The sequence below is a fragment of the Biomphalaria glabrata genome, chromosome 11, assembly GCF_947242115.1.
Source record: "Biomphalaria glabrata chromosome 11, xgBioGlab47.1, whole genome shotgun sequence".
NCBI classification, from domain to species: domain Eukaryota; kingdom Metazoa; phylum Mollusca; class Gastropoda; family Planorbidae; genus Biomphalaria; species Biomphalaria glabrata.
In genome coordinates, this window is record NC_074721.1 from 25690090 (window position 1) to 25715838 (window position 25749).

At 38.4% G+C, this 25749-nt stretch overlaps 1 protein-coding gene across 10 annotated transcripts in view; it reads right to left on the reverse strand.

The window, feature by feature from the left end:
- Positions 1 to 25749, reverse strand: part of LOC106054868 (diacylglycerol kinase beta-like) — a 118352-nt gene that overhangs the window by 69069 nt on the left and 23534 nt on the right. Inside the window, exon 1 of one of the 10 annotated variants that reach the window (XM_056004693.1) lies at positions 24526 to 24981. The exons of 6 other annotated variants lie outside the window; for them this stretch is intronic. The gene's annotated coding sequence lies outside the window, so the exon portion shown is untranslated. Of the gene's footprint in view, positions 1 to 2686; positions 2840 to 16146; positions 16542 to 24525; positions 24982 to 25749 lie in introns of those variants that run through there. 3 more of the 10 variants (XM_056004691.1, XM_056004692.1, XM_056004694.1) reach the window with 3 other exon arrangements.

The window sequence follows — 25749 nt, forward strand, 5'->3', positions numbered from 1 at the left end:
GAGAGAGAGAAAGGGAAAAAGAGAGAGAGAAAGGGAAAGAGAGAGAAAGGGAAAGAGAGAGAGAGAAAGGGAAAGAGAGAGAGAAAGGGAAAGAGAGAGATAGAAAAAGAGGTCATAAGAATGTGAGAGAAGAGAATGAGCAGATAAAAAGCAACACCTGGTATACACCTGATCAGTTATTATCAACTTGCCGTATCATGTTTTCGAATACCAAGCTGTCTCAACATTCAACGTCTATAGACTTGTGGAGTTGGTTCATGGCATTGTTGACAGTAGCATGAAACTAAACAATGAACGCGGAGAGATTCAATGGATCGCGGTCCTAATCATGCCTGGTTTGTAAACACCCAAGTCTCTAAAAGAAAACATTGCGCTTGAGTTTATTTTCCAAACAAACACACTTTTAGATGTAGCCGTTGCAAATATTTGAAATACGCCATGAAAACGAAAGTGAAACCGGATGTATGTGTACAAACAGTGAGAGAACCAAAAGAAGACGTTGCATGTAAAACGGTTTGAGATTGTTTCTATTTGATATCTACGCCTAGCAAGGAAGTGCCACACAAATGTATTTCCGTGATGATGATTCTGAAAGGTTCTGAAGAACGATTCAAGAACTGTTTGTTGGTCGTAGGAACTTGTTTTGATCGTGTCACTTAAAGCTTGACTGATTGATCCGGTAATTGGGCAGTTTCACAGTTCAACTCATTTGCTTTGTTAATGTTAAAGATCAGTTTTCAGCAATTCAATGTAGTCAAAGAGAAAATGAAGAGAAAGAAATAAGAAGAAATGTGGTGGCAATGAAAACTAAACCTACAGAAAAACAACTAAACAATGTCAGGAATGCCCTAGTTCACAGGTCAACTAAAAGACAAACTAAACAATGTCAGGAATGCCCTAGATCACAGGTCAACTAAAAAGACAAAGTAAACAATGTCAGGAATGCCCTAGAACACAGGTCAACTAAAAAGACAAAGTAAACAATGTCAGGAATGCCCTAGATCACAGGTCAACTAAAAAGACAAACTAAACAATGTCAGGAATGCCCTAGATCACTGGTGAACTAAAAGACAAACTAAACAATGTCAGGAATGCCCTAGTTCACAGGTCAACTAAAAAGACAAACTAAACAATGTCAGGAATGCCACAGGTCAACTAAATAGACAAACTAATCAATGTCAGGAATGCCCTAGTTCACAGGTCAACTAAAAAGACAAACTAAACAATGTCAGGAATGCCACAGGTCAACTAAAAAGACAAACTAAACAATGTCAGGAATGCCTGGTTCACAGGTCAACTAAAAAGACAAACTAAACAATGTCAGGAATGCCACAGGTCAACTAAAAAGACAAACTAAACAATGTCAGGAATGCCTGGTTCACAGGTCAACTAAAAATACAAACTAAACAATGTCAGGAATGCCCTAGTTCACAGGTCAACTAAAAAGACAAACTAAACAATGTCAGGAATGCCACAGGTCAACTAAAAAGACAAACTAAACAATGTCAGGAATGCCCTAGTTCACAGGTCAACTAAAAAGACAAACTAAACAATGTCAGGAATGCCACAGGTCAACTAAAAAGACAAATGACTTTGTGTTACCAACAAAAGATTCTCTAGTGCTGAAAAGAGCACACATGACCTGGTTGATGAAAGTCATCCCTTTCTCACTACTTCACACCGGATACACCCAAACGTTTCCTAGTTATGGATCTCCTTGTTGGAACATCTCGACTCATTCATTGAAGTCTTCTCTTCCAGTCATACACATTGACTCGTTCGTTCCATTTCTGTAGGTCTTCATGAATACTTTCAAATACAAGTCCATGAAATGCACTCACTCCCCGGCTGCAGCATATGATTGTCTCCACTCACCATTCTTAATCGGATTATGAAAGGAAAAGTTCATTGACCAAATTAAGATAAAAGTTAATTGACCAAACCAAGATAAAAATTAATTGACCAAACCAAGATAAAAGTTAATTGACCAAACCAAGATAAAAGTTAATTGACCAAACCAAGATAAAAGTTAATTGACCAAACCAAGATTAAAGTTAATTGACCAAACCAAGATTAAAGTTAATTGACCTAACCTAGATTAAAGTTAAATGAGTAAACCAAGACAAAAGTTAAGTGACCAAACCAAGATAGAAAATCATACGTCACCAAGAAAAAAAAGTACTATGTGGTAGACCGGAAGGAGGTGCCCATGACATCTGAATTTACCCACACACCTACACATAGGAAAAGGGGGGGGGGGAGAGAACAAAGACATGTATTTAATGAGACCTAATTAAAAGTAGGCTGCACTGTGTCCAATGTGTTCGTTTAGAATCATGTCATTGACGTGTATTCAGTTCCTATGGGACATCAAGTACCCTCAGCCTGCACTTAGCCAGATCGTGACAAAACATTATGACCTGATGGGCTGCAAACATTAAGGGGATAATAACTAACGATACAATTATTTGGCTGAGATGCCTCAATAGGTCAACCTAACCAACGACTGACTGATGTCATCCTTAATAATTGAACCTAACTACTATCTAACCACCAAAGTACCGGATGTCACCCTCCACTGCACAACATTTCTAGTCAAAACAAACAATAAAACATAAATCTGCATTATGCAATACATACAAATATTGATCCTTACAAAAATATCATCTCGAAGACGCATTCTTACCTACATTGTAACTTATCTCCCTCTATTCTAGAATTAGAACAATGTGTGTATGTCACAGCGGGGCCACTCGATCTACTACTCTTCCTGAATCTGTGACTCGAGGGCACTCCTATTATTATGTACCAACCCATTTACTTTCAACTGTTTCGCTATTGTAATCTCACAGTTGTTCGTCTTTGAAACGGTTGGCTGAGCGTGTCGTTGGTTGCAAAACTCCTTCAGCAATGACATTTTCAGTTGACATTGACAGTAGGTGACACAGGTAATAAAGAACGGTGCTAGAAATTCACTTAGCGCCATTGAAAGTTGTGACTGGAGAATGAAGCCAATACAAACCGGTAGCCAAGGCAATGGGAGCTGACCAGATCTACAAATGAGTTCTGGCAGGTTGTCATGATGGTGACAGCCAGGGTGGCCTGGAGTCAACACGAAGACTGGATCAGGGGAACAGGAGGAGGGCCTGAGTCACGTGATTGAGTAATGGGACCTCTTTTTTTAAAAAGAAGTTGGTAGAAAATGAAGTTCTAGTTATTAGTTTATGAAACAAGTCACACGCCACTTCTCTTCAATTTTGTCCAACACGATGGAATGTAGGCTAATTAGTGACAGCACGTTACAGTGTAAGACTCTACAACAAATACAAAAACTAATGAGAAGGAAAACGTTTTGTTCAAGGACACAAGTGCACAAAGTATTAATAAGACACACAAGACCAACAAAACAAAGGCAAGATGATAAAAGATTACACAAACTCAGAGGCGGCACCCATCAAATTCACCAATGTTTTGATCGTTTACAGAAATTTGGCGTTATTTTTCACATAAACGCAAACAGTGCATAACGTCGTCTTTGAAAAGACTCTTCTAACTCTTCAGAAATTAGCAGAGAAGTGTTAAGTGATCACCTAAGATCAGCATGGAAACCTCCCGATACAGTGTGAGATGATTACCTACTTTTATTGATTTTTACTCAAATGTAAAATCCCAATGTTGATTACATTTATTTAATTGTTATTGCACATTTTACAATAATGCTTAATTAAAATTATAAACAGACTTAACATCAGATGAACAGGTTTCTTTTGTTATACTTCAAATGGTATAACGTTGTGCTGTATCATTTACACTCAAAACTACCATCTAGATGTGTCAAGGCATATTTGGGCATATATCTAGAGATTTTATTATTATATTTTCCCATGTGTCTGCTTTTACCAATTATAATTTTCCAACTTTGTTGTCACCCCCAAAATGGTGTCGACTGGACTGGTGCTGACTGCACCCCCGCCCCCCCCCCCCAAATGACTCCACTGCTTCAAGATACCTACTTCTTCCCAACAATTTTGATTAATATATTGAAGTAGACGAAGTAAGAAAAAAAAAAAAAGGGGGGGGGGCTGCATAACTGAACAGGTTTCCCATGCGAACAGAATAGGCTAATACACAATTAACCACTACTACGCCTACTAATCCTGATCATAATCGCTCTAGACTCTATTTATTTAATAGGTCTAGACTAGTTCCAGAATATAGAATATATATAGAATCTAGATCTAGACAAGATCTAGATTTCTTGACTAGTTCTAGATATGATATAGATCTAGTTTAGATCTGGATCTAGACTCTTGAAGATTTAGATCGATCTAGATATGGATCTCGATCTAGAATCTAGACTAGGCCTAGAAAATGTTTGTTAAATGGTTTGTTTCGGATGTTCCTTCAGTGTTGAAGTTTACTTCTTAGTCCAAACATCCCGCAGGACGACGGGGGATGGGAGTGGGCAGGGTTTGGACCCGGGACCATCGATAAATCCAAACGACAGACCAGCGCGCAAACCGCGCGACCAGGCAGCCATCCTAGACTAGGTCTAGACTAAATAGACTCTAGATAAAGATCCAGAACTAAATCTATAGCCTAATCTAGACTAGAATCTAGACTAGATCTAGAAATCTATAAATAGAATCTAGATCTAACTAGATCTAGGTCAATATTATGATCAGGATTAGTAGGCCTACTACTGTGTTACAGACTCACTTCTTGATGTGATACTACTGCTTATATAATAAATAAATCTGCACACCTAAGCTGTTAGAAGATAAACTATTTTCCTAATGGATTATAAATGTAAGTTTTTGGTTCAAATTGTGTAATACAAATAAATCAAAATCTAGACCTATGTCTGGCCTCTATTTATTATAATTTAAATTGTTGTCAAATGTATAGCCTAATGTGTAAAAAATGAGCGGTATAAAAGTAGTTCGTTTTTTTTTTAAACTTACAATTGAAACGAAGTATTTAAATTCTTTTTTAAAAACAACATTTCAATCAGTATTCTTTTCCATGAGTTAGTTAATGAATGGAAAATCTATTTTATAATGATCCATTGATACTTTTTCAATTGTGACGTTAGATGTATTTTTTTTTTGTACCGATGCGTGAATCTATGAATGAAGCTTGATTTATTAATGAAGAAGCTTGTGAACTTTTTAAAAAGACTTACTTCCCCTGAGGTTTTTCGCTGAAAAGTGGTGTAATTTTTTAAATATCTGCTTGCATATATAATTTTTAAAATTAGATGGTTCACTCTCGGAAAAGAAAAAAGTAGCCGTTGCATCAGAACTTTGAATGATCTAAAATATCATGATGTCCGATTTTCATTTTCTCTTCTAGTTTCTGAGATCTAAACGGGGCGGACGGACTGACGGACAGACAGGCCACATAAAACTAATAGCGTCTTTTCCCTTCGGGGTCCGCTAAAAAGGAGCCTGTTTGTAGCATGAACTCAAAGGCGGTCCCAGCGGGTTTATCGTACTCACCCATTACGTAAATTACATACACAAATTTAGACATTAGAGACACCATCAGATTAATACGAGCTGCAAAGTTATTTGAATTAATTTTGTTTTAAAAATATATAATGGTATATGCATGCCAAAGGCATAATAAGTTTGTTTATATGCAAGCCAAAGGCATAATTTGTTTGTTTATATGCATACAAAAGGCATAATTTGTTTGTTTATATGTATACAAAAGGCATAGCTTGTTTGTTTTGAAGAGCATTCTTTAGGAAGATAAAATGTCAAAACTTTAGCGATCAATATCTTTGAATCTTGTTTTCAAAATGAAGAATCTGTATGGAAGACCAAAAGTTACTGATGCAACTCTATGGAGCAAGATACAGACCATGATGACATCAGATTTTAGTTTTTTTTTTTTTTTGCTTTAAACATAACAGACGGACAAACAGACGATCAAAACAAGAGCGGCTGTTTCTTGTAGGAACTAATTCATAAGGCATTGACTTCCAGTCCACTCTTATTTAAATAATATGCATACCAGAAATCAATATAAAATGAACGCTATCTTCAATTGCGTTGAAATCAAACAAAAAGAATACGGTAGTTAACAATTGGAAAAGGACAACTCTCTACAATGTATAGAATTATGAGTTGACTGTGTGCCTTATGAGTGTTCGAACAATTAGTGTCTGTCCTCGGTGTAATACATCAGACAAATCTGACAGTCAGAAAGCTTATCTGTCCTGAATAGTGTTCGTTTAGCATGCGATCTTCTTAAATGTCACGAAATATCTAGTCACTACACACAGAACTGGTATCCCTTTTTTTTCTTTCTGGAAGTCTTTGTAGTGTATTCAAAGGACACGTCCCCACACACAGAAACGAATACATATATTTGTTGAGTATTGCTATTAGTATTGAACCATGGGGGGGGGGGGGGGCGCACCACACATGATCTGTCTCAGTCGTTGTCCATTTCTCTCTTCCTTCAATAGAATCTTTATATGCTATCTTCAAATCTGCTTCTTCTTTTTCCTGGTACTGTTACTCGAAGGAAGGTCTTCGCGTGCCCTGAGTAGGCTACCTTGTTATAAGGCCATTAAGTTTAGTTTGCGTGTTTGACAGCGGTCAGCAGATGACGTGCTAATTGTCAGTATGTATGAAAAGCTTCAGTTTACATTATTTACCCTTTATGACTTGAAATATGCGTCTATCAGAAAAATGAATCTATTACTGTTCATCAATTCAACAGATCTCATAGATGTAAAGAGAACAAGATTACAAAGAGAGTTTGTGTTATCACACAATCCCAGAGGTGGCCCCCCATCAAATTCAACAATGTTTTGATCTTTTAAAGAAATTTGGCGTTATTGTTCACATAAAAGCAAACAGTGCAACACGTCGTCTTTGATAAGACTTTTCTAACTCTTCTGGAATAAGTAGAGTAGTGTTAAGTGATCACCTAAGATCAGCATGGAAACCTCCCGATACAGTGTCGGTGGCACTTAGTGACGTAGCTCAGGGTGTCATCTCTCCCCATCAACTTTCTTGAAATATGTTCCAATGATCACCATTGCTAGTTATATTTTTTTTTATTGAACCAATACAGTGAAGTGATTACCTACTTTTATTGAATTTTACTCAAAAAATGTAAAATCCCAATGTTAATTACATTTATTCAAATGTTATTGCACATTTTACAATAATATTTAATTAAAATTATAAATATACTTAACCATGGGCGTAGCCAGGATGTTTTCGGGGGGGGGGGATTTTTTTTTCTCTCTATTTATGTGTGTGTGTGTGTGTACATAATCTTTATTACATTTTGACCCTTCATTCTTTCGGAAGACGTTTATTGAGCCCTAGAATAGGTTCTTCCATGAGTTAGTGGAAAAATTGTAGATTCCCCGCCATTACTAGCAAGGAGGTCTGGGGGAACGCTAGGAGCTCCCCCAGCGCGGGGTGAAGCCCCGCCGCCAAGCATTATTTCTGGTATTGAAAGCCAACAAAATGCATATTCTGAGGTATCTACAGTGCAATTTCCTGCTATTAAAAAGTTTTATTTCAAAAACCTAATATGCTATTCTTACTGACTTAGACCCTCCCGCGCTGTTCGGAGCATTTGACGTCACGCTGTTTCCATAAAAATCTGTCACCTGCCATGAGGACCTCCATGGATGAGTGGCGTCAAGTTGTACTAGGATATCATTGCATTTCTTCTTATGCGTAATTCATTTTGTCGGAGAACATGTCCCGCAAACCTCATGCGTCGCTCTCTCACAATCTTACTAAGGGGTCGACTCCCAGTTCGGCATAGGATTTCCTTGATTTAGACCCGATCTCTATAACTGACTCCTAAAATCTGTCTTAGCCATCTTTGTTGAGCCACATTTAGTGTTTTTAAATTTCGGCAGATGACTATTCCCTGCAGTTTATTAATGGAGCCCTGCCACTGGTAAAAATGTGTAACCTCTCTTGAATACGCTCTTGGCATTAAGTGACTGTATTTTGCTTTAGATTTTATATCGAAAAGAAAAGTTTTATCGTCAAAATCATTTGTTTGGGGTTTTCCACCTCAAAATGCTCTGTAGGGTGATCTTAAACTCAAAACCACCTGGAAGGGTTTTAAACTTTTAAAACAAGCCATCTGTAGAAGAGGGGTTTAAACTCAAAACCCCCGATTGGATTGGCTATGCTCAAATAATTTAAGTATGTAATTTGCTTTTTTAAATTTATATTGAAGAGGTATTTTTAGCATCAAACCCCTCTGAATGAGGGTTTAAACACAAAACCCCTTTTGGCAACGCTCATAGCATTTTGAGTGTGTAATTTGCTTTTTTTCTTACACTGAAGATGTACTTTTAAGCCCCAATCCCCCTTGGCGAGGGGTTTAAACTCAAAACCCCTTTGGCTACGCTCATAGATTTTAGAGTGAGTAATCTGCTTTTATTTATATTGAAGAGGTACTTTTTAGCTTCAAACTCCACTGGATGGGAGTTTAAACTAAAAACACCTTTGACTACACTCATTACATTTTGAGTGTTTAATTTGCTTTGTTTTTATTATTTAAGAGGTATTTTTTACCTTCAAACCCCGCTGAAGTGGGGTTTAAACTCAAAACTGAGTCAAAACCCATTTAGCTACGCTCATAACATTTTAGAGGGGGTTTTTTAAATCAAAATATTCCTTAAATGTGCTCTTGGAATTAGGGGATTAACTGCAAAAACCCTAAGTAGGGGGTTTAAAACTCAAAACCCCTGGTAGAGGGTTTTAAAACTCGAACCCCCCCCCCCCTGGTAGGTTTTTTTTTAAAACTCAAAACCCCTTTGGTTGTGCTGGGGCAAGTGATGGTTTAGTATTAAAATCTCACCTAAAATAAACAAAATCAAAGCAAAAAATCAGTCACTAAACTCCGACCTCCCCCCTTTCCTGCTGGAGGGGGATTTCATTTCGGGGGGGGGGGGGTTGAACCCCAACCTCCCCCCTCTGGCAACGCCCATGTACTTAACATCATATGAACAGATTTCTTTTGTTATACTTTAAATGGTATAACGTTGTGCTGTATCATTTACACTTAGACTACCATCTAGATGTTTCAAGGCATATTTGGGCATATATCTATCTATTATTAGTATCTTTTCCCATGTGTCTGCTTTTACCAAGTTATAATTTTTTTCAACTTGGTTGTCACCCCCAAAATGGTGTCGACTGGTGCGGACATCATCCCTCTCACCCCCTCCCCTAGTGACGCCACTGATCCAAGATATATCTCGAGATTTTATTATCTTTTTCAATGTGTCTACTTTTGCCAAGTTATAATTTTTCCAACTTGGTTGTCACCCCAAAAATGGTGTCGACCGCACCCTCGCCCCCCCTCCCGCGACGCCACTCCTCCAAGATACCTACTTCTTGCCAACAATTTCGCTTAATATATTGGAGTAGACGTAGTAAGAAATAAAAAAAAAATGAGCCTGCACAACCTTACAGGTTTCCCATGCGAACAGCATAGGCTAATATACTATTACCCGCTAGTAGGCCTACTAATCCTGATCATAATCGCTCTAGACTCTATTTACTTATTAGGTCTAGACTAGTTCCAGAATATAGAATATATACAGAATCTAGATCTAGACAAGATCTAGATTTCTTGACTAGTTCTAGATATGATATAGTATACATCTATAATCTAGATCTACACTTGATCTAGATAGAACTAGAACAAGAATCTAGAATTAAAATCTAGAACTAAAATTCAAACTAGAACTAGAATTGGAATCTAGTCTAGAACTAAAATTCAAACTAGAACTAGAATTGGAATCTAGTCTAGAACTACATTTCTAGACTAGTTCAGCATATAGATCTAGTTTAGATCTGGATCTGGATCTAGACTCCTGACCTAAACTAGATCTAAATCTGAAATCTAGACTAGGTCTAGAAAATGTTTTGTAAAATGTTTTACATGTTTCGGATGTTCCTTCAGAGTTGAAGATAGTTTACTTCCTAGTCCAAGTCCAGGACGACGGGGGATGGGAGCTCGCAGTGTTTGAACCCGGGACCATCGATAAATCCAAACGACAGTCCTGCGCGCAAACCGCGCGACCAGGCAGCCATCCTAGACTAGGTTTAGGTTCAGACTAAATAGACTCTAGATAAAAATCCAGAACTAAATATATAGCCTAATCGAGACTAGATCTAGAAATCTATAAATAGAATCAAGATCTACTAGAGCCGTTGCATCAGAACTTTGAATGATCTAAAATATCATGATGTCCATTTTCATTTTCTCTTCTAGTTTCTGAGATCTAAACGGGACGGACGGACGGACAGACAGGCCACACAAAACTAATAGCGTCTTTTCCCTTTCGGGGGCCGCTAAAAAAACTCCAACAAAGTTGCTAAGTGGGTCAAATAGTGAGAACCATCAATCAGAAAGTGGCATAAAAAGTCACAAATGTACACTTGAATGTATTTTTGAAATGTCTGAAAAATAAGCATGATGTCATGTGTATAAATCAGGAGCAACAATAAGGATCTGAGTCGACTTCTTTTCTTATTATATTTTATTGTAGTAGCTCAGACAACTGCAAGGGAATCGCCTATTTGGCATTGTGGGTTAGACTTTGCTACCACCGTCACTGAAACTGGGCTTTCTCAGATGTCTACAACTGACATGATTCGTTTCACTTTGTCAGCTAGAAGTGCAGAGAAAATTATTATTTTTTTTTACAATGCTTCCTTTCAAGTTACAATATCTTTAGATCTTATCAGCAGTGATGATCTCATTCTGTCTATTCAAGTTATTCAGAAGAGTTACATCCTTCCAACTTGTCCAAGACAACATGTTGACAACAGCACACTGCCTACTCAGGCTATTCGGAAAAGTTACATTCTTTCAAGACATGTTGCGAACTGCACAATGTCTTCTCTGTTAGCTTCAACAAAATACAGCGGAGTAAAACAACGGTGTGTCCTGGCTTCAACACTGTTCGGCATTAACCTCTACTCCAGATTTGATGGAGCCTTACTCAACATTGCTAGACTGAGAGCGAAAATGACAATCAGAGCTACCTTTAGAGAAGACACGCTTTGCAGCAGCAGTGGGAATTCTAGTCATTTGTGTCATGTTTCTCCCAGGCATGCAAAGAATATGAGCTTATTAATAGGACATATAATAAACACATAATCCAACACATACTTCCATCTTCATAAATGAATACTTGTAGAATGTCGCACACTCGAATTCTATTACCAAGACGACATTCCCTAGAAGAAGAAACAAGGCGCAAAAAAAAACAACCAACTCTGTCTCAACTTTGGTTGAGCTATTCAAAGAAACCAAAGTGAAAGTCTACTACAACGCATGAGGACTATCATTGATACAATAAGAAAAGAAAGACGTTAATTAAAATGAATCCGCTGTCTCCGACGTACCTTGAGAGTTGCAGGATAGAACAGAGTAAGCAGCACTGAGACTGCAGGCCTCCTCCATTGACTTAGTCCGTTGTATAGAGGACACGAATCATTCAATCATCCTCTATGACCAACTTGCAACGGGGTACAAGGAAAACATGTCGCCCCCTTCTCCATTAAGTGGATGTAATTGTTGACAGCCCGCACGATGGTGGTGAGATGTTAGGACAAGATGTACAGCGAAAGAAAAACAAGATTATCTGGCAGCACCTGGGATGTACGTGGGAGAGAATGTTCCTCCAGAATAGGGCTCAACAGCCACAACAAAACGGTCTATGAGATGAAACAGTTTGACAACTGAAGGCTTCTAACACGTTCTTTTTCATTTCATACACATACTCAATAAGAGGTACTGTCTTTTTATATGCAGTGGCGTAGCTAGGGGGGATGAGAATTTGAAGATTCCCCCCGGGTTCCCACTTGAGAGGGGCCCCCAAAATGATTGTTTTTTACATTAAAAATTAAATATTACGCAAAATGCAGGGGCCCCAAAAGAGATGAAGCCCCCGGGCCCCCAAACGATAGAAAATTCCTAGCTACGCCCCTGTTTATATTTATATTTTACAAACAAAATATCCCAAGCAAAAGTATGACTAGAATCTAAGAAGAAAATGAACATTAGAGTGAAATTGAATGATCAAAATGAGATGTTCTGAGATATGAAACTTGTTTTAAACATCCCTTATAAGTATGCGCAGATCTAGGATTTGCCTCTTTAGTAACCTAGGAAATTAGGGAATATATGGTCCTTCGAGATGTAAAATAACCCAATTTCTACTTATTTCTAAAAGCAAATTGGAATGTTTAAAAAGACTAAAAGTTGCCGTTGCACCATTTTCAAACAAGATGAATGTGACAGTGACATTGCATTTTCAATATCGGTTGTATTTCTTGAGCTCTAAGACCAACACAATGGAAGCTTTTCTCTACATGTACTGTTTAATGGCCCTAATACCTACTGCAGTGACCGCATAGTTAAAGAGATCTATTCAATATTTGGAATGGATATCTTTGGTTACATTTATTAGAAACAAGTTAAACCATGTTTTTCTTTTTTTTTAGCTGTGGCTCTACAAAGAATGACCACTCGGAATCTAGTTGAACATAACGTTAGGTTTTCAATACTTTGTTGCAAGCAATAAATTGTGTCCGAAAGACTCCTGTAATGTGCGCCTTGTCCAACTCTTTGAAACAATGAGAAGAAACAACAAGTTTGTGCCCAAAGCTGTTGCACAATTGTGTTGTCAAGTAGCTAACGTGGGGACACTGTGTGACACAGCCAATCCTTTGTCAAGACTTCATTGATTGATTGGTACACATTTTCTAGAAACTGAAGTCTTGATGAAGACTGAATAAATTTAGGTCTAGCAGAGCTAGATAGGAGGATCCTAGCAATGAAATGGAGATGCTACACAAGGATCCTAGGTATCACATTTAAAGACCGAATCACAAACCAGGAGATTAGAGACAGGGTTACTGCAGCGGTTGGACCCCATGATGACCTGCTAACTATCGTAAAAAAACGCAAGCTAAAAATCTACGGCCATATTACAAGGTCTTCGAGGATCGCAAAGACAGTACCAGGAAAAAGAAGAAGAGGCAGATAAAGCGATGGGAAGACAAAAAAAAAAAGAATGGACGGGCCTGCCATTGAAAGAGGTTCTAACTAAGGCAAAAGACAGAGAGGAATGGAGAAAGACGGTCAATAAATCTTGTATGGTGCCATAACGGACTAAGGGATAGGTAAAAGTATTTTAAAACAAATGTTCAAGATATTCGATTTAACGGGCTGGGCTGATTCAACGTAATAGATACTGTATGATACAAGTACGCAACTTACGCATTTTGTGCGCAAATGGACACGAAAATACGCATTTCCCCAGGAAAAGCAAAAAAAAAAAAAAAAAAAAAAAAAAACTAGATAAATACATTTGAAAAAAAGAACGTTTGTGCATATCATATAGATCTATAAAGGACAGACTGTCAATTCCTGAAATGGACTATTCTTATTAGATCTATAAATGACTAAATGCATGACGCGTAGGACGTAATCATCTTCTTTTTTGAAGTAACGTCTGTATTATATAAGATAAGATAAGATATAACGAGATATAGATCGAACTTTTTTTCGCGCGCTGACGCGAGAAGATTTAAACTAATTAGATTAGGTCTAGGCCTACCAGATCTAGTTTTGCTGTTGCAAATAAAACGGATATCTTTTCATTGTGTCAGGTTATGTCTAGACTCTAGTCCTCAAACTGATTGCGAATTAATTGATTGTTTAGTTCTAATTCCTTTGTCTTTTATATATTCAGATCTAGTACCTATAGATACCTGTAACTTGATCTAGATATACTCAAAAGTGCGCAGCAAATTCTGCCATCTTTTAAAAAGAGATTTATTGATCTCCTTTCTTATCATTTATGGAATCTAATTTTTTTTTTAAATAGCTGTTCTAACTTTATATTGATCTAGGTCTAGTTTTCACATTCAGGACAACAGCCTAAAATTCCGTAGGATTATTAAAATACCTTTAAATAGCCTATGAAAATTAAAACCAATCAACTGTTAATGAAGCAGCCTGTAAACTATTCGATTTTTTTTTGTATGATCCACCAAAATGAGATGAAAGTAGAAAGAAGGGCAGAGGTTTTAATGGAAGAAATGGTTCATCTCTCTCTCTCTCTCTCAGCAGGACAAAGGGAATCAAACTAATGTGCCCTGACTCTAAAGTTACAGAAAGTAGGCAGATCTAAAGCTACCATTACTTATGAAAGTAGGCAGATCTAAAGCTACCATTACTTATGAAAGTAGGCAGATCTAAAGCTACCATTACTTATGAAAGTAGGCAGATCTAAAGCTACCATTACTTATGAAAGTAGGCAGATCTAAAGCTACCATTACTTATGAAAGCCTCAATTCAAAGCATGAAATCATGGATATTGAAGAATGAGTTTGTTTATAAAAGAGCCGCTTATATTCTTTGATTCTTTGCGCCCTCCTCCACCTTTTTCAACAAGAACTAAATGTGTACATATTTTGAAAAATGTACAGAATGTCTTACAGAACTAGAATCAGCTGGCCAAAGGAAAATAGATATATATGTCTTATTTGTTCCCAGGCTGTATATTAATTCCTTTATGGCCATGGACCGCTCCCATTTTTTCTTACTCCTAACAATATAATGGACCCCCACCCTTTTTTTTTTTTGTTACTAACAACAAAATACCCGGTAATAAAAAAATATACAGTTCAACGCTCCTGCATATAATTAATTTATCTTTCTCAAATAAAATGTTATTGTACTAAAGACAAAAAAAAATATTAATAAAAATATTTGTACCGATTGTTTTTGTTAAGCGCAATTTCCTGCTTTTAGCTTTCTCAGTGTATGATCCCATCACTTGCCTGGACCAGTTGGGAAAGGGGCTGGGAGGTGGGAGAAAGAAGATGTATCTGTGTGAATGTTACCGTGATCACTTTTTAAATGCATTATATATTTTTTTTAAAGTTGTTCGACTTGAATTTAAACTCGAGAGCTCAAGCCTCCTCAAGCCAATACACTAACCACTGAGCCAGCGAAATGCTTATGAAAATAGATCTTAAAGTTACCTATTGTTAGTTTCAAACGTTTAAGCGACGATATTATTTTCTATACAAAGTATAAAGGGGACGAATTCAACTTATACCATCTGTCAAGTACAATTTCTTTCCCTTGCTCGATATCAAACAAAATAATTAATTACCAATAATTAGTTAATTTTTAAAAAATTGATTCTTGTTATGTCGGATATAAGAAATAATTCAATTTGATCCGAGATTGAGTGTGGGAGAAATAACGTGTACAAACTTTGGACCAGATAGATAGAGTCGATATAAGGTTTGTAAAAAGGACTGAGGGGGTTTCATCCGAAAGAAACAAAGAGCCTATCAAATATTACGATTCTGAATTATGTATTGGACAAAGGGTGGGTGGGGGGTCGTAGTGGCACTAGACTTCGATCAAAGGTATGTTTGTGTGAGTGAATGTGCGAGACGGGTAGCGGGCCGTTCTAAGCCTACGTCACATATACTAATAGTCAAAAGGGAGGGGGAGGGGTTGCGAGTCGGTTTGCAGTTAGTGGGGAAAAAAAAAGGAGTGAAGATTTCCGGCCAAAATAAACCTATGGCCTGTAAACACATCAGCGGGAGTAGCCGGTGGGTAATGCTAGTTGTCTTAAAGTAAGTTGTCTTTAGGTTCCCTTCTCTCACACTTACATTTTGCTTGCTCTCTCCTTATGAATGGAAAGCAAGCTTCAAATCAAAATGAATGGAATGAAGTGTGATGAGAAGAGCCTAAACTAAAACGGGTAGGCTCGGATGACTATTTAGTACATCACAGCCCCTCTTGGCATGGAACTGACGGCAGAGTGCTGCACGTTGTTAGTTCATTAGCCGCGACCATCTTGTGTTGCTTCAGACCACGCGGCCCATCTAGGTGTCTCCCCTTTAGTACTGTCACTACACAGTGTAGAGTTGAAATGCCCAATTATTGACATCTTACTAGATCCCAGTTCTCTCTTCCATTCAAGGGAGGAGAAAGGGAAGAACACAGTTTAGTCTCAGTTGAGAATCTCGTGAGAACATCACTATCTAATGTCACAAGCTATTATGTAATGAACAAACAAACAAACAAAAAGTCAGCACAAACCTCAAGTGAACAGACTGTACTTCATCTTGTCACATGTCACCACAAGTTTTTAACCCTAAATGAACACCGTAGTTCAATGTTCAGTACTGAATAGGTCGTGAACTCTGCCATGTTACTCGCCGTCAGCAGATGTGAGAAGCAAAGCGCACACCGTGGTTTTCCTCCCCTCCTTTTTTTTTTTTTTCAAACATCAGCGCGCGTGCAAGTGTGCTATTAATAGGCCAAGTAATTCCCACACAGAAGTAATCTCCCCTGGTGATAAATTTGCTCACACTGGCAGCCTTTCAATGAAATCAACATTTTTGTTTCATGTTGAAGAAAACTGATCTATGTCTTTTAAAAAGAACACGTGTACATAGAGAAAACTGACCTATGTTGTTTTTTTTTTGTTTTTTTTTTAAGAACGTGTGTACGTAGAGAAAACCGATCTGTTTTTTTTTTTAAAGAACACGTGTACATGGAGAAAACAGATCTATGTTATTTCAAAAAAAAAACAAAAAAACAACAACATGTGTACGTGGAGAAAACTGATGTTTTTTTTTAAATATAAACAGCATGTGTTTGTAGAGAAAACCTGTTGTTGTTTTTTTTTAAAGAACACGTGTACATACAGAAAAGGTCTATGTTTGTTTTAAAGAACACGTGTACATACAGAAAAGGTCTATGTTTGTTTTAAAGAACACGTGTACATACAGAAAAGGTCTATGTTTGTTTTAAAGAACACGTGTACATACAGAAAAGGTCTATGTTTGTTTTAAAGAACACGTGTACATACAGAAAAGGTCTATGTTTGTTTTAAAGAACACGTGTACATACAGAAAAGGTCTATGTTTGTTTTAAAGAACACATGTACATACAGAAAAGGTCTATGTTTGTTTTAAAGAACACGTGTACATACAGAAAAGGTCTATGTTTGTTTTAAAGAACACGTGTACATACAGAAAAGGTCTATGTTTGTTTTAAAGAACACGTGTACATACAGAAAACTGATCTATGTTTTTTTTTGTTTAGTGCTTTTTTTTTGTTTGTTTGTAAAAAAAACAAATAGGTGCCGATAGTCAGTCAGTCAGCCTAACGTTTAACTCCTAATACAGTAATAATAAACGTTAAAAGAAAAGAAAAAGTTTCCCCACACTAAAAATGATATTCACAAAAAAAGGCACTGTTTTGATTTATTTGATAAAGAACACGTGTACGAGGAGAAAACTGAGAGATGGTTTCTTCATGGAACGTAAATGATGAGAATGGAGTCTCCGCTCAACGTGAACGCAGGAAAATATCAGCACTCCAGTTTTGGGAACAATCTGCCCAGATCTTCTATTTAGATCAAGAATTTCACGAGACGATGCAATGACTGCAAGTTGTTGGATAGACAATAGACCAATTCAGTGACTGCATTTAAAACTCAGGTATTATCACATGTAGACCTATTTTTTAATAAAATAATAACAATTTGACGTCATCATTACTGCGCCATAATTGAAGTTGAAGCCGAACCGGTGAAAGAAGAATCTCTGTAAAAGGAATGTCTGATAGTCATTTAGACCACAAAACTAGCACTAAAAACCATCTCAAAAGGACTAATTTAATCTCTAAGCCTAAAAAAGAAACACAAACTTGAAAAAATAACTCTGGAATCCACGATACATAATAATGAAACTCCACCCTGGGATGAAAGCTCTCTTCCTACTATAAGAGAGCGTTTTTAAAATATAACCCAAAAAATATGACTACATTCCAATAGAGCTCAATGAAATAGTAAACTCTTTTCTACAATCTCATTACCCAAGCAATCAGTGGATCAGATTTTACATGGATGGCTCATCTCATAAAGCCACCACAAAAGGATGACCTGGAATCCTCATCGAATGGTCTGATGGAGAAAAACTAGACAAATCCATTGCAACTGGAGAGCTCTCTGACAGCCACAGAGCAGAAAAGGAAGCACTAGAACTAGCTGCTACCATGCTAGCAAATCATCCAAGTACCCCACACAATTGTCTTTCTAACCGATGCGAAAACAATCCCCCAAAGCTTGGAAAACTCTGATTCCTCCTATACAAAACAACTCAAACTCAAAACAGCACTTATAACGCTCAACAACAACAGCAAAAAAAAAAACAAAAAAAAAAAAACTGTTATTCAATGGATACCAGCACATATAGAAATAGAATAAATGAGAAGGCTGACACACTCACCAAGTGTGGGAGAACAAACACACAATTAAACATTGTACTCTATCCAGAAGAAATGAAGAAACTAATAGTGAATAAAATAAATGATAAATGGACAAGTTCTCATCCGAATCACAAGAAACATGATGCCTATGATAAGCTATCCCGACAAGATCAACGTCTAATCTTTCGACTCAGGACCGGACACAACAGAATGAGACAACACATATACCGGAAGCTCAAAATTGGAACCAGTGAAATCTGCCCATGCGGAGTGTCCCCAGAGAATGCTGATCATGTCCTTCAAAACTGCTCTCTTTACCAAGAGGCCCACAAAACCCCCAATTGAAAGAAGACTAGATGGAGAGATTCCTGATTTGGAAACCATTGAGCAGTTCATCTCACATATTGGTCTAATCATCTGAACGCTTAAACATGAAAATGAGAACAAGGAAGAAGAATAATTTTGATAATTTAATACTAAAATCAGCGAGTTGGTTAAATCTTAACATGCTACTTCTGTAAAGAAAACAAAGACAGGAAGTCATCGAGAAAGTACATTGTATTTAGATCCTCGAGAATCTACTTCTATGCCAATGTTATTGGTAAGACCATAGAACATTACAGTCTTCATGTTTCCTAAAGTAAGTATTCTGTAGGAAATTCTCTTAGACATAGTTCTGAATCTTTCAAAACAAACATCGCATCACAAAGATGTGTGGTCTAGGCCGTCGCGGGACAGGAATTTATGTGTGGTCTAGGCCGTCGCGGGACAGGAATTTATGTGTGGTCTAGGACGTCGCGGGACAGGAATTTATGTGTGGTCTAGGCCGTCGCGGGACAGGAATTTATGTGTGGTCTAGGCCGTCGCGGGACAGGAATTTATGTGTGGTCTAGGCCGTCGCGGGACAGGAATTTATGTGTGGTCTAGGCCGTCGCGGGACAGGAATTTATGTGTGGTCTAGGCCGTCGCGGGACAGGAATTTATGTGTGGTCTAGGCCGTCGCGGGACAGGAATTTATGTGTGGTCTAGGACGTCGCGGGACAGGAATTTATGTGTGGTCTAGGCCGTCGCGGGACAGGAATTTATGTGTGGTCTAGGCCGTCGCGGGACAGGAAGTTATGTGTGGTCTAGGCCGTCGCGGGACAGGAATTTATGTGTGGTCTAGGCCGTCGCGGGACAGGAATTTATGTGTGGTCTAGGCCGTCGCGGGACAGGAAGTTATGTGTGGTCTAGGCCGTCGCGGGACAGGAAGTTATGTGTGGTCTAGGCCGTCGCGGGACAGGAATTTATGTGTGGTCTAGGCCGTCGCGGGACAGGAATTTATGTGTGGTCTAGGCCGTCGCGGGACAGGAATTTGTGTGTGGTCTAGGCCGTCGCGGGACAGGAATTTATGTGTGGTCTAGGCCGTCGCGGGACAGGAATTTATGTGTGGTCTAGGCCGTCGCGGGACAGGAATTTATGTGTGGTCTAGGACGTCGCGGGACAGGAATTTATGTGTGGTCTAGGCCGTCGCGGGACAGGAAGTTATGTGTGGTCTAGGCCGTCGCGGGACAGGAATTTATGTGTGGTCTAGGCCGTCGCGGGACAGGAATTTATGTGTGGTCTAGGCCGTCGCGGGACAGGAAGTTATGTGTGGTCTAGGCCGTCGCGGGACAGGAATTTATGTGTGGTCTAGGCCGTCGCGGGACAGGAAGTTATGTGTGGTCTAGGCCGTCGCGGGACAGGAATTTATGTGTGGTCTAGGCCGTCGCGGGACAGGAATTTATGTGTGGTCTAGGCCGTCGCGGGACAGGAATTTATGTGTGGTCTAGGCCGTCGCGGGACAGGAATTTATGTGTGGTCTAGGACGTCGCGGGACAGGAATTTATGTGTGGTCTAGGACGTCGCGGGACAGGAATTTATGTGTGGTCTAGGACGTCGCGGGACAGGAATTTATGTGTGGTCTAGGACGTCGCGGGACAGGAATTTATGTGTGGTCTAGGACGTCGCGGGACAGGAATTTATGTGTGGTCTAGGACGTCGCGGGACAGGAATTTATGTATCTCCAATGGTTTGTGGCCTCTTTCAGTCGAATAACGATTTTGGTTCATGTCATAGAAATGACGTTAAAGCCCGGGCATAAACTATGGTCGGAAGGATGTCGCCCACACAGCAGTTTCCAACTTCTCCACTCAGTCCAAAGGAACAACAATAGCCTCTACAGTTCGGGATCAGCGAACTCACAGGAATGGCCAACACTGTGTGCTGCAAGCTGCCTAAGGGTCACCGTCCCCTTTTTTTTTCCTTAGGGTTGACCCCCGAAGTCTTTCACTTGTTTTGGGTATAGCAGCAGCAGAAGTTTGGGTTGAGAATATTCTTTCTCGATGGGATTTTGTAAACAATGATTTCTATACAGTTAGGCTGAATTGATTTTGCGAAATATAACAATATCGTAACTTAATGTTGGTATAGATATCTCAAGACAGAACTACTTTTCAATTGGTGTATATCTTCTTTTTTTTTTTATTTAGTGTAGGCTGGGTGTTTCCTCAGGCTTTTTTAAATAAATAAATATATAGTCCCCGCATTTTAAGGGAGTTTTCGGTCTTGGCAATTTTCTCCAATACTGACATAAAAGGAAACATCTAGGTCTGAAGACTGTAACCGGAATATCCATGAGACAAGGTGGGGTTGGCCAATGGTCCATTCTCCGCCATCCATAGAGCTAACACAGAGAAATAGGAAAAACAACCAAAAAAAGCAAAGGACTCTGATCCAACTTACTGACGAACTAGCCCTAAAACACCACCTACCCAATAACAGAAAAAATTACCAGGTTTTCAAAAAGCGGACTAAACTACAAACAACCAACCATCAAAACACATTTACTAAATAACACCTTAACAAAAGAATCAAATCCACTGGAGCTCAAAGTAGGCACGCTTGAAACAATTGAAAGCTATCAAAAAACAGCTATCCATATTTATACAGACGGATCGGCTTTCAAAGCTACCATCAATGCTGGTCTTGGTGCCTTCCTGGTCTTCCCTAAAAATAAACACTTTGAGATAAGCGCACCCTGTGGCGATTACTGCTCAAACTTCCAAGCCGAAACTGAGGCAATTACCATAGCACTACAGACAGTGGAAAACAAATTATATGAAGGAGTGCAACCACCATCAGATATTGTTGTCTTTACAGACTCCCAGTCTACTCTGCAAGCACTTAACAGCAGCACCTCAAACAGCCCAAGAGAGTTGACAACACTCATTGTGATAATCCATCAGATGATATCAAAATTAAATATCAATATCACACTACAGTGGATCCCTGGACACATTGGCATCATGGGAAATGAAAAGGCAGATAAGCTATCAAAAGCAGGTTCATCTATGGAACAACCAGATAGACCTGTTAACTACCTCACCCTAAGGTCAATGTTAGTCAACAATCACAAAAAGGAGTGGCTCAACCAATGAGCATCAGGAAACACAGGCAGAGCCATGTACAGAGAAATGACTACGCCTAACAAACTGGACAGTATTAACTTCCTCCCCCGCAAAGAACAATCTACAATCTTCCAACTAAGAACAGGACACACACCACTATTAAATTACCATCTGAACAAAATAAACTCCACCCAACTACCCCTTTGCAGACACTGCGCCCACCCCTTTGAAACCGTAAACCATATCCTCTTAGAATGCCCCTCCCTAATCCACCTTAGGCAGACCCTACTTCCACTACAGCCCAACATAACCAACACCCTGTACGGCAGTGCTGAACAACTAAAGAAAACAGCACACTTTTTTTTCCTTGGCACAGTCTGCAAAAGAGCTCTCAGCTCAGCAGCAATAAAGCTGGCTAGAAGAAGAAGAAGTGTATATCTTTTAGGCGCAAATATCAATTCTCTAAGTAATATATCTATGTTTGATGTAGATACTGTAGAAGATATTACTAAAGTAAACAAGAACTCATTAACCCAGATATGATCAGTGTGTGACAAACTAGATCTATCTATATCTGGCTAGGTATCTTCCATTGTACACGTAACTATAGATTGGTTTACTGTGTTTATTAAACTGTGTTTGTTAAAACTGTGTGTCTTTAACTCTGTATCTCTTCAAATCTTTTGGTATTGGTGAACGTCATCTGGATATCGATTGAAAGTTTCCTTGGCCTGGATACAGAGATAGTGAGAGACAGAGAGAGAGAGAGACAGCATCCCAATGGAATCAAGGAACAGCGGGTGTCAAGTCGGCCAGTAAATATGACGGTGATTGTAGAGCAACCATTCGTTGAAATCTAAAGTATTCATTAATGCCAACACCAGTCCCAGAATGACGCCACAATGTATCGCCTTGTGAAGAGAGAGCCGTTCAAACAGTACAATGACACAATGGCATGGACAAACGAGGGCCTATTTTCTTATTTCCTATTTCATATGATAATTTCCAGCATTCTCATTCCAGCCTAAGTCTGATCACTAAGTAAACTGAATAGCTACTAAGCTAATGCCTCTCTATGGCCAATGTCAGTTACGTGCTAAAAACGTGTTCTCGATTCCAAGGGTGAAAAAAAAAAAGCCAACAATGGAATATTTACGATTGACCTTGGGGAGGAAGGGGTGATTATACTACCGAGTCTATATATGAAAGCACTGACATATCTTGCGGCTATTGTTAGTAGTGGCCGATCAAGTTGCACAATAATTATGTGACTAGGCTAGATCAAGTTTCCCCCTCCCCAAACAGTGTGGAAACAAGCAATATAATTTACGGACTGCCGAGTTGACATTTCTTTCCCCAGTAACGTCCATAGATGGCATCACAACTGTCAAAAGTGTCTCTAGGGATGGGTGCTATGACACAATGGTGGTTATGTATGTGTGAAATGAACCCAGCAGGGGCGTGCCAAGTGAAAAGAAGTAAACGACCAAAAAGCAGGCGCATTTTGGCTGCTATATAGGAACAAAATAGTGAACATAGTGTATTACAAGCAGCTGGTCCAACAGCCATAGTGCATTACAAGCTGTTGGTCCAACAGACATATGTATTACAAGTGTTTGTCCAACAGACATATGTATTGCAAGGTGTTGGTCCAACAGACGTAGAAAGAAAAAGTCAAAAAGAAGTAAAAAATATTTCGCAATGGCAAAATAAACGAATAAAGTTTGTGTGGAAATTCAGAAGCGGGCTCTGAAACGATCCACTCAGACAAGAAAAAAAGTTTCAATATTTTCAACACAAGTTAAACAAAACAAAAAAGCTACAAAACTACATCTACAGCACTAGTGGGTCCAAAGTGTTGCCGATATGACTAAAGTGTTAGGTGATCTCGAAGGGTACGGAGATACATCAACCTATTTATGTATTCAATGAACTGTTTGGTATGTTCAGTTTAGTGTGGACCTGGCCTGATGGATGTAATTAAATCATTTAATTTATGGTTGGTGGTGGGCCGATCTCATTCCTGACCTATGTATTTCTCTTTGGCAAGGGTCTAATGGGTGGATGTATATTGTTTGGGGTATAATAATGAACACATTACAATTGTAGTTTGAATCTAGCTATAAAATAGATTTCAACTAGACACATACACAATGCATCGTTTCAACAAAAAAAAAAGTAAGTAGTCAAATAACAGACTACACATAATTAAGTATAACGAATATTTGCATACACTGTGAAATCCCGATGACAAATTGTTTTGCTCAATTCTTAGACAGGTGCATACATTCAATGTATTGTAATATTAATATTCATGATTATCTGATCTTTATATGAGCACTTTGTATGACATTGAAAGCTGATAATTTGACTTTGAATACATAGATATATGTCTAAATTAGTCGTCATTTATTGAACCAAACGATTATCATTTTATTATTCTATAGTCTAAAACAACAAACACTTCATCAATTAATAAATTGTAATGCATTAACATGCAATATAATAAACACTAAAGATGAAATGCTTTAATTATACTAAACCCTACAAATCACATTACTTAACCTAAAGTATAATGCATTCATTGGAAGAGTTGAGTGTCAACAATGAAGTCCTGACGGAGGGGAGAAAGGCCAGTGAGAAACAACGACCAATGTGTTATCAATCAATATGTCCTTACATTTGTTATCAAACGTGTTTTACATTCACAAATGTTGAGGGTTTCATTATAAAGCAAGTGTTTTTGTTAGCAAGTTAGTTCTACATTTCTTACCCAATCCTGTTGGTATCCCTCAGTGCTCCATCTGTCCCGGTGACACTGCAGCACTTCACTGGATTGGGTTAGTTAACAAGGTCTGCCTCGCAGTCCATCACTAATAGCGCTCATTGGAATATGGAAACATGGCTTCCCTGAGCCACTTAGACAGTCACGAATCCCCAAGACTCAGTTGAGAGTTGGCCAGACAATGCTAATAGTTGAGTGGAGACATTCATTCTAAGTACATTAGTGCTTACGTTTACTTATCAATAGGACTGCAAGTGACTACAATATTCTACAACACAGTGACCTCGTGAGATCGACCTAAAACTCGACAAACTTTACCCTCAACAGGGGGGAGTAGAGAATGTATTGCAAGGAATGGGACCAATGGGATAAGGGCAATACGACAGAAGCAAGTATGGAAATAGTGGACATGTATAATCTGTAGAAAATAGGGGACATGTATCATCTGTAGAAAATAGGGGACATGTATAATCTGTAAAAAATAGAGGACATGTATAATCTGTAGAAAATAGGGGACATGTATAATCTGTAGAAAATAGGGGACATGTATAATCTGTAGAAAATAGGGGACAAGTATAATCTGTAGAAAATATGGGAGATTTATAATCTGTAGACAATAGTGGACATGTATAATCTGTAGAAAATAGGGGAGATTTATAATCTGTAGGCTCTAGCGGATCCAGAACTTTGGAGTGGAGGGGATTTTTTTCCAAACCCTAACCAATAAACCCAAACCCTGTGCATAAACGTGTGTAGAGTATATATATATTTCTTGCATTTTCACTGTAGAAACGCATTCTCCTGACATCTACAGCTCATTATTTATCAGTGGGGTTCCGAAGCCCCGTAGCTAAAAGCGTTTTCTTGAAATTACATAAACTCTGTCGCCATATTTGACTATTCTGTTTTAAAACGTCATGTTTTCGTCTGGAAAAGGGAAGAGGGTAGAGTGAAAACGATTAATCCTCGCTCCTTTTTATAATTTCTGCTAATGATTGCATTTGGTATTAAAGAATAGGGCTGGGGCGACTCGATGTAAGAATTTAATTTATAGGCTATATAATTAGTGACCGATTTTTTTATTTATTTTGTAATTTCTTAACTATAATACAAAAAGAAAAAGTATTGGTTTGTTCGATGGGCGGAAGGCGATTGCATGTATCGCCCCTCCCACCTGGTACAAGCCTTTTTCATTTTATATTTACTAATCAT